General features: G+C 35.0%; 1 long non-coding RNA gene across 1 annotated transcript in view; it reads left to right on the top strand.

Moving 5' to 3' along the window:
• Positions 1 to 3,545: 3,545 nt before the first annotated feature.
• LOC306651493 overlaps positions 3,546 to 14,119 on the top strand; it is a 543,249-nt gene continuing 532,675 nt past the window's right edge. Inside the window, exon 1 of the long non-coding RNA XR_013761149.1 lies at positions 3,546 to 3,665. This is a non-coding gene — a long non-coding RNA (uncharacterized lncRNA). The remainder of the gene's footprint in view (positions 3,666 to 14,119) is intronic.

Below are 14,119 nucleotides of genomic sequence, written 5' to 3'. Positions count from 1 at the left end.
CCAAAATAGACAGGTAGATCAATGGTACAGAATAGAAGATGTAGACACAAACACAAATAAATACAATTTTCTCATACTAGACAAAGGGGCCAAAAATATGCAATGGAGAGAAGATAGCCTCTTCAACAAATGGTGCTGGGAAATCTGGAAATCCATAAGCAACAGAATGAAATTAAACCCCTGTGTCTCACCCTGCACAAAACTCAACTCAAATGGATCAAGGACCACGGAATCAGACCAGAGAACCTGCATCTTATAGAAGATAAAGTAGGTCCAAACCTTCAACTTGTTGGCTTAGGATCAGACTTCCTTAACAGGACTCCCATAGCACAAGAAATAAAATCAAGAATCAACAATTGGGATAGATTCAAACTAAAAAGCTTTCTCTCAGCAAAGGAAATTATCAGCAATGTGAAGAGAGAGCCTACAGAGTGGGAGAATATGTTTGCCACTCGTACTTCAGATAGAGCGCTAATTTCCAGAATCTATAAAGAGCTCAAAAATCTATACACCAAGAACACAAATAATCCAATCAACAAATGGGCTAAGGAAATGAACAGACACTTCACAGAAGAAGATGTACAAGCAATCAATAGATATATGAAAAAATGTTCAACATCTCTAGTAATAAGAGTAACGCAAATCAAAACTACCCTAAGATTTCATCTCATCCCAATTAGAATGGCAAATATCAAGAACACAAGCAACAATTGGTGTTGGTGAGGATGTGGGGAAAAAGGTACACTCATACATTGCTGGTGAGATTGCAAATTAGTGCACCCACTCTGGAAAGCAGTATGGAAATTCCTCAGAACGCTAGGAATGGAACCACCATTTGACCCAGCTATCCCACTCCTTTGCCTATACCCAAAGGACTTAAAATCCGCATACTATAGAGATACAGCCACATCAATATTCTTAGCTGCTCAATTCACCATAGCCAGATTGTGGATCCAACCTAGATGCCCTTCAGTTGATGAATGGATAAATAAACTGTGGCACATATATACATTGAAATACTACTCCACCATGAAGAATGATAAAATTATTGCATTTGCAGGCAAATGGATGAAATTGGAGAATATCATGCTAAGTGAGATAAGCCAATCTCAAAAAACTAAAGGACGAATGATCCCACTGATAAGCAGATGAGGAAGTATAATGGGGGGTAGGAGGGGTTAGCGTTAGGGTCAGGATTAGGTTTTGGGTTAGGGATAAGGAAGGTGGTAAGAATGGAGGAAGGAAGGACTGTATAGGGGGAAAAGATGGATGGGAGTTTTGGGGGGGAAGGGAAAAAATAACAGAATGAATCAAACAACATTGCCCTATGTAAATTTATGACTACACAAATGGTATGCCTTGACTCCATGTACAAATAGAGAAACAACATGTATCCCATTTGTTTTAATAATAAAAAAAAAACAAAGGGAAACTAGAAGAATGGAGGAAACGGACCCAGGAATTGGATGAGAGTCAGGAGGGGGATACTGCCCACTTATATTATTATATTTTTTGCATGTACTAATATATTACAAGAAATTCCACCATTATGTACAACTATAATGGGCCAAGGAAAATGAAGCCAAAATTGAGGAAATACAGGTAGTGTAGAAATAGGGAATCAGGTCAAATAGAGGAAATGGAGGCCATGAAAGCCATCTAAATCTGGATGTTAGAGACTGCCCCTAGGAGAATGGAATGTCAATGTATCCAGAGCCCTATTGATCACTAAGGTTGCCTGCTAAGTGTCCCTTCCAAAAATCTTCAGGCAGGGAATTACTAGTTAATGCCCCCTGGGCCCCTACCCTACCCTAACCCTAACCCTAACCCTAAACTCCTGCCATTTGCCTCTCACCTTTTTTCTATGTATGTGTGGCAAAGTCTCATGTACATGACATCAAAATTGACACAAATAACAAGTGCTCATGAAATAAAATTTAAAAATGAATCCAGATACCTTCAATTCACATGATTTTAAAAGGTTCCATTTAAATTGGGTAAACAAATTAAAGTAAAATGTCTTTAAAATTACTTAATTCACAAGTCTCTAGGTCAAACTAATAAAATGTTGATGTCTATAAAATGCCTAATATCAATTATTTTTAGGACTTTTCATCAACAGGAAAGAGAGAGCAGATACTTTTCAACACACTTGTCTTGTACCTTGGTTTTTACAGAAAAATAAATGAATTAGATTTGACATATATAGGATTACTTAAATGTGTTTGTTAGAGACTTCTGATTAATTACAAAGTTAAAATGCTAACTGTTAAGTAAAATTGAGTACTCTTAACTCCTTAAATTACATGGGGAACTTAAACATTATTGGTGTTTAAATTAGATTTGTAAATTAAAATGATTTAAAATTGCTTTGTGTCATCACTAAAAACAAGGTTAATATAAGTCCTAACAGGTACAATTCTATATACAAAGGTGTTTAAAAGTTTCAACTGTGTTTCAATTAGAGTACTATACCTCACATAATATATTTCATCCTATTAAAATAGAGTAATTCACCTAAATTCAAAAATTTCATGAGTTGTTTCAAAATGTAAATGAAAAGGGGTCAACAGATAGGAAAGAGAAATATAAAAGATTCAAGGTATGGTAGTATACTTAGTAGAAGTAAAAATGTTTCTAGGTAAGACAGTCTTTGTGTGATAAAATACATGAGTTTCTAACTAAGTGATAAAAAGTCTATGTGTAGTAAAAGACAAATTTCAACAAGCGTGTGTAACTAAGTTGGTTATGTATGTGAGACAATCAGTTAAAGCTATTTAAGGTTTTTTGTAAGGTCAAATACTAATGTACTGATATAAACCAAAACTTAGTCCATATGTTAAACTGACAAGGATTTCTTAAAAACACTAATTTACTCTTAACACTGTGTTGTTTTATTCTTTAAAGCAATTAGCCTTAAAAATTAGGTTTTGTACAATTATGGTTAAACAACTGTTAGAATATTGTACTATGTTACAGAGTCTAAATTTTTTCTTTAAAACTAAACTTTGTTAATATAAAAATATCAAAGTAATTGTGAAGTGGTCACACTTCTTTTTACATTAAATGTGTTCATACCTTCCAGGTATACAAGTCTATAAAGCATAAAATACATCAAGCTGCTGTTCTGCAAACTAAACTTTTCTGTAATGGTAATTTTAAACTTATAAGAATAGCAAATTTTATTGGAAATTTATTTACATAATTTAATGTTCTATAACAGGACCTATTTATCAGTAGGATATATGTAAAATTTTATGTTACTTTCTACAGTGGGATAATAATGTAAATGTATTTCTAAAAGATAATGAGAGCCTGATCTCTTTAAAGTTAATATAATAAAACGTGAAAACATAAAAGCATTTTGCCACATAAAAGGAAAGTTAAAAGCTCTCTCAGCCTCTCCTTGATTTAGGTTTTGGATGTAATGTTATATTGTGTTGACTAACATTCATATAGACTCAGGAAACAATATATGTAAACCCTGTAAAACGATATTTAAAGAGGAGGCAAAGATCAGCTTCAAAGTACAACACTTTACCTGAGATTTGTGAAGAGCCCTGCCTTACCTGAGATAAGGCTCTTCCTCCCACCTTACTGCATGTTAGAGTGGCTCCAAAATAAGCCAGACTTCAGCTTATTTAAAGTTATATTCAAAATATTGTGTTTTGTTGTAAAATTACTGTGATCTCAAACAGGAAATATAATGTGCAGGTCTGCCAAAATTCAAGACAACTATTACACAAACTATGTTTTTACTGTTGTTAATTCCATTTCATATTTTACTTGTAAACTGTTGCCTGATTAAAGTTTTGAAGAAGTGCTGCTTCAAGAACTACCTAAATTGCTCTTGACGCAGAGCCAGCCACAAGTGCCCAAGCCAGCGGAGACCTCCAACCTGCAACCAGCCTCTGGGACCAGGGCTGGGCAGCAAGAGAACTCTCCAGGTCTCTCTCCCTGGAACCCGTAGCGGGCTAGGGGCAGCGTTCTTAGGAAGCACTACATTATCAAGTTAATCCAAGACTTCTGGCTACTGAAGGCTGGTAGGTGATACACTGGAAATCTACAGGGACACTATAAGCCAATAGAGGAAATCTACAATATCACAGAGTCCCAATGACATCTGACCAATATGAGAAAACAAGGGAAGAAAATGTTCAAAACAAACCTAGATACTATATCAATAAAACAAAATGACAGCACAGTAGAAGAAATGTCTGAAAGGGAGTTCAGAATGTACATAATTAAAACAATCAGGGAAGCAAACGAAGAGATGAAAGAACAAATGCAGGCATTAAATGAACACACCAATCAACAGTTAAAAGAGCAAATAAGGGAAGCAAAAGAACATTTCAATAAAGAGTTAGAGATACTGAAAAAAAAAAAAAACAAACAGAAATCCTTGAAATGAAGGAAACAACAAACCAAGTTAAAAACTCCATAGAAAGCATAACCAATAGGATAGATCACCTGGAAGACAGAACAGAACCTCAGATATTGAAGACAAAATAATCTTGAAAACAAAGTTGACCAAACAGAAAAGATGGTAAGAAATCATGAACAAATCTACAAGAATTATGGGATATCATGAAAAGGCCAAATTTAAGAATTATTGGGATTGAGGAAGGCTTAGAGAAACAAACCAAAGGAATGAATAATCTATTCAATGAAATAATATCAGAAAATTTTCCAAACCTGAAGAATGAAATGGAAAACCAAGTACAAGAGGGTTATAGGAATCCAAATATGCAAAATTACAACAGACCTACACCAAGGCACATTATTATGAAAATACCTAACATTCAAAATAAAGATAGAATTTTAAAGGCCACGAGAGAAAAGAATCAGAGTACATTCAGGGGGAAACCAATAAAAATATCAGCAGATTTTTTAATCCAGACCCTAAAAGCTAGAAGGGCCTGGAACAACATTTACCAAGCCCTGATAGGAAATGGATGCCAACCAAGAATTTTATACCCAGCAAAACTTAATTTCAGATTTAGCGATGAGATAACATCCTTCCATGATAAACAAAAGCTAAAGGAATTTACAAAAAGAAAGCCAGCATTACAGAACACTCTCAGCAAAATATTCCATGAGGAAGCGATGAAAAACAACGATGTAATCAGCAACAAATAATCCAATCAACAAATGGGCTAAGGAAATGAACAGACACTTCACAGAAGAAGATGTACAAGCAATCAATAGATATATGAAAAAATGTTCAACATCTCTAGTAACAAGAGAAATCCAAATCAAAACTACCCTAAGATTTCATCTCACCCCATTTAGAATGGCGATTATCAAGAACATAAGCAACAATAGGTGTGGGAGAGGATGTGGGGAAAAAAGGTACACTCATACATTGCCGGTGGGGTTGCAAACTATTGCAGCCCCTCTGGAAAGCAGTATGGAGATTCCTCAGAAAGCTTGGAATGGAACCACCATTTGACCCAGCTATCCCACTCCTTGGCCTATACCCAAAGGACTTAAAATCAGTATACTACAGAGATACAGCCACATCAATATTCTTAGCTGCTCAATTCACTGTAGCCAGATTGTGGAACCAACCTAGATGCATTTCAGTTGATGAATGGATAAAGAAACTGTGGCATATATATACAATGGAATATTACTCCACCACGAGGAATACCAAAACATGGCATTTGCAGGCAAATGGATGAAATTGGAGGATATCATGCTAAGTGAAATAAGCCAATCTCAAAAAACTATAGAATGAATGATCTCGCTGATAAGCAGATGAGGACATATAAGGGGGGGTAGGAGGGGTTAGTGTTAGGGTTAGGGTTAGGTTTAGGGTTAGGGATAAGGAGGGTGGTAAGAATGGAGGAAGAAAGGAATGTATAGAGGGAAAAGAGGGGTGGGAGGGGAGGGGGAAGGGAAAAAATAACAGAATGAATCAAACAACTTTGCCCTATGTAAATTTATGATTTTTAATTAAAATAAAAAAAATAAAAAAAAGTACTACCTAAATTAATTTGAGATAATAAGTCACCACCTATAGGACAGATAAGATTAACTAAAAGGGGGTAAATAACTGTAAAGTTATAGACATTGAAGTTGAAGCTCAGTACTCGTACTTTATGACTGGTGAGACTAGTTTGCTGGATGTTTAAGATCAAACTTAGAGACTGAGATTCAAATAAAGGGGCCAAAAGGAAAAAAAAAAAAACAATATTTGGCTCTTGTCTTGAGTCAGCCTGAATTCAGGGAACAAGAGAACTTCTCTAAGGAGCTTTGAAACTCTGGGCCACACAAACTCCTATTCAGGGAGACTGATGAGATCACTGGAGGGTGAAAAGTCAATCAGTGGGCTGGGGATATAGTTCAGTTGGTAGAGTGTTTGCCTTGCAAGCACAATGCCCTGGGTTCAATCCCCAGTACCTTAAAAAAAAAAAAAAAAAAAAAAAAAAAAAAAAAAAAAAGGTCAATCAGTGCACCTGCTGCAGATGAGGGTCCTTGGAAAAGGGAGACATCCCTGATGCCTCCAAGGGAAGCCATCACATCAAGGAGGTCCTACCTAGTGAATGGCACTAAAGGAGTTAAGAAGCTGCTCTCAAGTTCCATATGAGTGACGCCTATGGGAACTCAGCTGACTCTTTAACAGACAGGAAGAGGTCAATTTGACCAGCTTGATCTTAAACACCTAACAAAACAGTTAAAACCAAAATAGCCATTCTTGGGCATTTAAAAAAGAAACAATATTTATACTTAATATGTACACTTGTGTTAGCTAGAATAAGTAAAGATTGGAAGCTACAAAAGAGAGATTCTTCGGTAGACGTGCCTGATAATTATCAAGAGAATCTGCCAGTCAGAAATTTTTACTCAGTTTAAGGCCTACATATCTTCCTAAGCTAGGAAGGTAGGCTTAATCTATGTTTACTAGTATGATTATCTAGCCCTAAGTAACAGGAATATAGATATATCTACTAAACACGGGTTATACCAATAAAATGATATTTTACAAAAATCAGATGACATTAAGTAACTTAACTATATTTTCTGGGGACATCAATGACATTAAAAAATTATATGTTATGTTTGCATTTCTGATAACACTGACAATGTTAAAGTTCCCAAATAAAGGGTTTGTCCTCTCTAGCCTTTGTCAGGCCTTGTTGTGGGACCAACTTCTCAGTTCTTCCATCTGTTGGTGAGAGATTATTGACTTCTCTCATCTTCATGATATTCACTGACATGTTCCAGATGCTGCAACATTTATATTGTATTAATCTCATTTCAGTACCCATGTCTTTTTGTTTCTCTCTCATAGAAGCACCCTCTCCCCAGTTGACTTTATAACTGTTCTTCCTCAATCAAACTTCTGCCATGGACCACTTGATCAATCTGATTTCCAAAAGGGAACTCCTAACTGCTTGCCCCACACAGCCTCCTTCCAGCTTGAAGCAGCCAGAGCAGCCATCACGACTTTATAGCAGTAAAGAATTCCTAAAACTAGAGGGGGAAATGACGCCAGAATTGAGGACAGGCAGTTAGTGTAAAAATAGGGAATTGGGACAAATAGAGGAAATGGAGGCCATGAAAGCCATCTGCACCCAGATGGAGACTGTCCCTGGGAGATTGGAATGTCAATGTCTCCAGAGCCTTTTTGAACACCAAGGTTACCAGCTTACATGCCCCTCCCAAAAACCTGTGGGCAGGGAATTGCTAATTAATGCCCCTGGGCCCCTACCTGCCAGAATCCTCCCTGTGGCCCTTCCCCCTTCCATCTACTTCTCACCTTTATTGCCATGTCACAACATCTCCTCGGCCTAGTCACATAGGCAAGAAGGAGAATGATAATGTGGGGAGAGAACAGGAAAATGAAAGAGACTCTAATCTATAAAAATTTAGGGCAAGCTCACTTCTTGGGATTCTAGAATATCAGCCATTGCCCCCTTCTCACTACTGGGAGAAGTCTATATTATTACTATTTTTAAATAAAATCTGCTTAACATATGCTTGCCTTGGTGTGCTTTTCTGATGTTATACTTCAACATCTGAGGAAGTAGAACTAGTCACCAGTAAATGTCAGTATCAAAAATATGGAGAAAAGAAAATAAAAACAAAGTAGAACTTAAGCTGTCACATAGGCTTAAAGAGAATTATGGAACTTTTTTCATGAAAATGTTAAGCAAAGGAGAGCACAACTGGCTATGTATTTATCAGATAAAATATACTTCTGAGAATAAAGATGGTTGAAAAGAGGAGTCACTTTCCAGCCTAATCTGTGGCATAAAACCAATAAAGCAGGTAGGCAGATTCTCAGTAAGGTGGGTGAAATTTTAAAAAAGGGAGGATTTAATTGGGAATTGATAGTGGATATTCAAAGCAGATTGGAAACTCAGGTGGATGGATATAAATAGAATAAGGAAGAAATCCCCCCACACACTACTATTGCTGCTGGCACCTTTGTGAATAAAGTGTAGGGATAGGAGATTAAAGAGATCCCACATTTTTAGGAGGTCTTTGGTGTGATCTGAGAACAAAGACACTGCTAAATGGACCCTGAAGGTGTATTGCACAATACTCTAATGCACGAAAGAAACCCTGTCTTTCTGGCAGCCCACTGAGAACAGAAGAAGAAAACATCCTGTATATGTGAACTGCAGACCAGTGGCAGTGGGTGTTGGTTCTGGCAATACAGAGCTTGGTTTGGAAAACAGACAAATCCATACCCTACATTTTAGAGCACGCCTAAGAGGTGAGGAGAAAATTAGACAGAGAGCTTCATGCAGGATTGTGTAAACCTATCTGGCTTTCCCTTCCCCATTGAATCCTGTGACTTGCAGGACTTGTAGGACTGAGTCAAGCCCAGAATACCAAAGGGTAGGAGTGGGAATGATTGAATTTGGGGACTGAATCTGAGAGTCCAGGAAAGGTGGGGCTCATGGGTGATGGAGGGGGCAAAGGATTGGCTCCTCTGCTGTATGAGTGGAATGATAAGGAGATTCTTGCAGTTCAGTCTTCCAGCTTGAACTGGCAACTACTGAGCCCTGGAGCTGTGCTGATTTAAAATTTTCAGACCAATGTCCTCTCAACAAAGAACCTGGATCCTATCTAGACCTAAACCCTGCCTTCAGGTGCTCTGCCTATGGGAACTCCTCTCACACAACTACAGTGACCCCATCCTGAGGGTGTACCAGACATCACATTTTAGCCCACTCTACCAAACATGGCTGAGAAGGGAAACTGAGAATTTCTGAATTAGAACTGGTAACTTGATGAACTACTTAAAAGAGGAAGTATTTGACAATCCGTGGTTGGTGCAGTCATACATATAACAAACCTCAAGAAGAAATAACAAGAAAGAATTGGGAATAGACAATGACCACATATTCCCACTGACAAATTTTAGTTACTGGAACAGAAAAAAATTTCTTAATATTTCATTTAGAACTATTGTAAGGTGAGTAGTTCACGAACAATTATACATAAACATATTTACTCTTTTTTCCTCCTTTCTAAAATGTTTTGAAAGCAGATGTTTTTCAAGGCTCAATCTTTTGAGGGCTAGGATGTTTGACCGTAATATATATATATATATATATATATATATATATATATATATATATATATATATATATATATATATATATATATGGTGTTTTATTGTTTTATACATTTTTTGTCTCACTTAGCTGTTTCCCTTGATTTTCTTTATCACTTTTACCCTTCTAACATCAAAACTCCATTCCATTGTTCTCCCTTTAACTCTTCCTTTAGTGTTTTATTTCTATTTACTCTCTTCCTCCACCATAGTCATCATATCCTACATTTCTTTAGTTCCTTCCCTGTTTGTTTTTAAAATTGCAAACACTTTTGCAAACTTACTGTTTTTACTTTGGGTAATAGCTGATCAAATCATATCTGTTTATTGTGACAATTAACATTGTAAATGTCATAGCAGGAACTATTTTGTTTAATGCATTGGTTGCTATTATTATATATCTCTCTCTAAACTGTGAGTTGCTGAGAAATTTCAAGGACATTATATACTTATAAGGTAGAAACTCTGCTGCCCCTGATCCACATTGTTGGAAGGGTAGACACACAAACAACATGATAAAGCAAGGTAACATACCATTCCAAACCAACCAACATATGTGAATAACAGAATTCACTGACACCACAGTGGAAGTAATGTTAGAGAAGGAATTTAGACAGTTCATAGTTAAAATGACCTGTGAATTAAGAGACCATGTAAAGAGTGAAACCGGAGAGAAAATACAGGAAGTGAAAAATCACTTCAACAAGGATATAAGGATTATGAAAAAATCCTAGAAATGATGGAATCAGTAAACCGAATTAAAATTTCAATGGAATGCATTGTATACAGACAACATTGATTTGTTGGAAGAAGTAAACCAAATTAAAAATTCAATGGAAAACATCACCAAAAGACAACACCATTTTAGGTAATGAAGACAAAATATGTAATTGTGAAAATAAAGTTGATCATGTAGAAAAGATATTAACAGACCATGAATAGAAATTTCAAGAAATATGGGATAACATGAAAGGACCAAATTTAAGATTTACTGGTACAGTTAAAAGTTTGGAAATATAAACAAAAAGAATGCACAATATTTGTAATGAAATAATATCAGAAAATATCCCAAAATATGCCAAGCTGTCAGAAAGCAATACAAAATCAAATACAGGAGGCTTACAGGACTCTAAATATACAAAACTACAACAGACCCACAATAAGACATATTTTTATGAAAATCCCTAACACACAAAATAAGGGAAGAATTTTAAAGGCTGCTTAAGAAAAATCTCTGGTAACATTCAGAGTGAAACCAATCCAATTTTCAGCTGATTTCTCAACCCAAAACCTTAAAGCAAGGAGGTCTTGGAATAGTATATAGAAAGTTCTGAAAGGAAATGAGTGCCAACCAAGAATACTATATTCAGCAACATTAAGCTTCAGATCTGATGGAATAAAATCCTTCCATGACAAACAAAAGTTAAAAGAATTCACAACTAGAAAGCCTGCACTACAAAACTTATTCAATAAAATATTTCTTGCTGAAGAAATACAAAATAAAACTGAAAAGCAGCAAAGGGAAGAACTACACTAAAATAATAGTTAATCAAAGGAGAAATTAATTCATATTAAAAACTAGAATAAATCAAAATGACAGGGAATAAAAATCATTTCTCAAATAATAATAAAGAATATAAACATCCTAAATACATCAATAGCAAGACACAAACTGGCAGATTAGATTAATAAACAAGACTAACAAATATGCTGTTTCCCAGAGGCTTGCTTCATAGGGAAAGACATCCACAAACTGAAGGTAAAAAGGTGGGGAAAACATATTTCACTCATATGAATCTCATAAACTTGTGAAATAAGCAAGGATTTTGATCTTCATGTCAAGTAAATTGAAATGTAAGCCAATGATAATCAGAATTGCCAAAGAAGTACATTCATTTCTTACTGCTTAAAGGAATTATACAACAAGAAACAACAATCTTAAATATTTATACCCCAAATAATGGACCATCTACATATAACAGACAAACCATTTTCAATTTTAAGAATCAAATAGAACACAGAATAATAATATTGGGTAACATTAACATGCTTTTCTCATCACTAGATAGATCTTCTAACTGCAAACTAAACAAAGAATCTATAGAACTAAAGATATAATTAATAATTTCCACAAAAGATATATATATAGAATGTTTCATGCATAAATGACTGAATGTAGTTTGTTCTCAGTAGCACATGGCCCTTATTATAAAATAGACTATATTTTAGGCCCCAAAAGAACTCTTAGCAAATACCAAATAAGAAGAGATAATACCTTATTTCTCTTGCAGTTGATTCATCATCGCTTATATGAATTTAATTGATTTGTTAGTGTTAGTTTTATATTTTGCTACTTTGCCCCATTTGTTTATGAGTTTTAGAAGTTTTCTTGTGCAGTTTATTGTGTCTTCTAATATGGAATATGCACATAGTCTGCAAATAAGGACAGTTTGAACTCTTCTTTTCTTATTCATATCCATTTAATTTCTAACGATGAAATCAAAGACAACTTCAAAAGCCTACCAACAAAGAAAAGCACAGGACCATATGTATTTTCTGTGTCTTCCTTATTCAATTTGGTTTGGTGTCATGTGACTAAGAATTTGTTGATGTCTTCAAGGTATTCTTGTTTGTTGGAGTATAAATTTTTAAAATATTTTCTGTTTATTCTCTGTATTTTATTACTGTCTGTGGTTGTATTACATCACAAGTAATAGTAATTTGAATGTAGTAATTTGTAATGTAGTTTACTCATTAATTTGAAAAACAGGGACACTCTTTTTCTGGGTTAGCTTGAAAAACTGTTTATCATTTTATTTATGTTTTCAATGAACCAACTTTTTATTTAATTGATTTTTTTGAATTTTTTTTATTTCAATTTCATTTATTTTTTTCTCTGATTTTAATTATTTACTATTTTTTACTGCTTTTTGTGTTGTTTTGTTCTTCTTTTTCAGAGCCTTGATATGTAGTATTGGATTATTTATTTGGTGTCTTTCTATTTTTCAATGAATGAATTCAATGCTATGAACTTTTCTCTTAGAACCACCTTCATAATATCACAGTAATTTTGATTTTTTTGTAACTATTCTCATTTATCTCTAAGTATTTTTTCACTCCTAATTTCTTCTGCTATACTTTCATGTTTCAATTAGGTCTCCAAATGTAAGAATAGCTTCTATTTTTTAATTTTATGTTTGATTTTTAATTTTTTTTCCATTATGGTCTGATAGAATGCAAGGTATTATGGTGCTGGGAAATCCATATGCAGTAAAATAAAATGAAACCCCTATCTCTCACCCTGCACAAAACTCAACTTGAAATGGACCAGGATTTAGGAATTGGGCCCAAGAACCTTCACCAAATAAAAGAAAAAGTAGGCCCATATCTCCATCACATTGGCATAGCACCAGACTTCCTTAACAAGACCCCCATAGCACAAGAAATAAAAGAAAGAATCAAAATGTGGGATAGAATTAAACTAAAAAGTATTTTCTCAGCACAGGAAACAATCAATAATGTGAAAAGAGATCCTACAGAGTGGAAAAAATCTTTTCCACACACCCTTCAGACAGAGCACTCATCTCCAAAGTTTATAAAGAACTTAAAAAAATTAACACCAAAAATACAAAGAACCTAATCAATAAATGGGCTCAGGAATTGGGCAGACACTTCACAGAAGAAGATATACAGGTCATCAACAAATACATGAAAAAGTGCTCATCATCCCTAGTAATTAGAGAAATGCAAATTAAAACCACCCTAAGATTTCATCTACCTCAATTACAATGGCTATTATAAAGAACACAAGCAATAATAAGTGTTAGGGAGGATGGGAGGAAAAAGGCAAACTCATACTTTGCTGGTGGAGTTGAAAATTGGTGCAGCCACTCTGGAAAGCAATAGGGAGATTCCTCCTAAAACTTCGAAAGGACCCACCATTTGACCCAACTATCCCACTCTATTTTTATACCCCAAGGACTTAAAATCAGCTTACTACAGGATGCAGCCACATCAATGTTCATAGCATCTAAATTCATAATAGCTAGATTGTGGAACAAAACTAGATGCCATTCAACTGACAAATGAATAAAGAAACTGGTATATATACACAATGGACTATTACTCAGCCATAAAGAAGAATAAAATTATGGCATTTGCTGGTAAATGGATGAAGTTGGAAAATATCATGCTAAGTGAAATAGGCCAAGCCCAAAACACCAAAGACCAAATGTTTTCTCTGATACATGCATGACAATATATAATGGTTTCCATCCCCCTTCTTTTCTTTCATTACCCTTTATCTAATCAAGTCAATGTCTACTCTTCCTCTCCTCCTTATTTTGTGTTAGTATCCATATATCAGAGAGAACATTCAGCCTTTGTTTTTTGGGTATTGGCTTATTTTACTTAGCACAATAATGTCCAGTTCCATCCAAATGTCATCAATACATTCTTCTTTAAGGCTGAGTAATATTCAGTTTTATGTATATACCCTATTTTCTTAATCCATCCATCTGTTGCAAGGCATCTAGGTTGGTTTCA

The sequence above is a fragment of the Sciurus vulgaris genome, assembly GCF_902686455.1.
Source record: "Sciurus vulgaris genome assembly, chromosome: X".
Taxonomy (NCBI): domain Eukaryota; kingdom Metazoa; phylum Chordata; class Mammalia; order Rodentia; family Sciuridae; genus Sciurus; species Sciurus vulgaris.
This window is presented reverse-complemented; position numbering and strand designations above follow the sequence as displayed.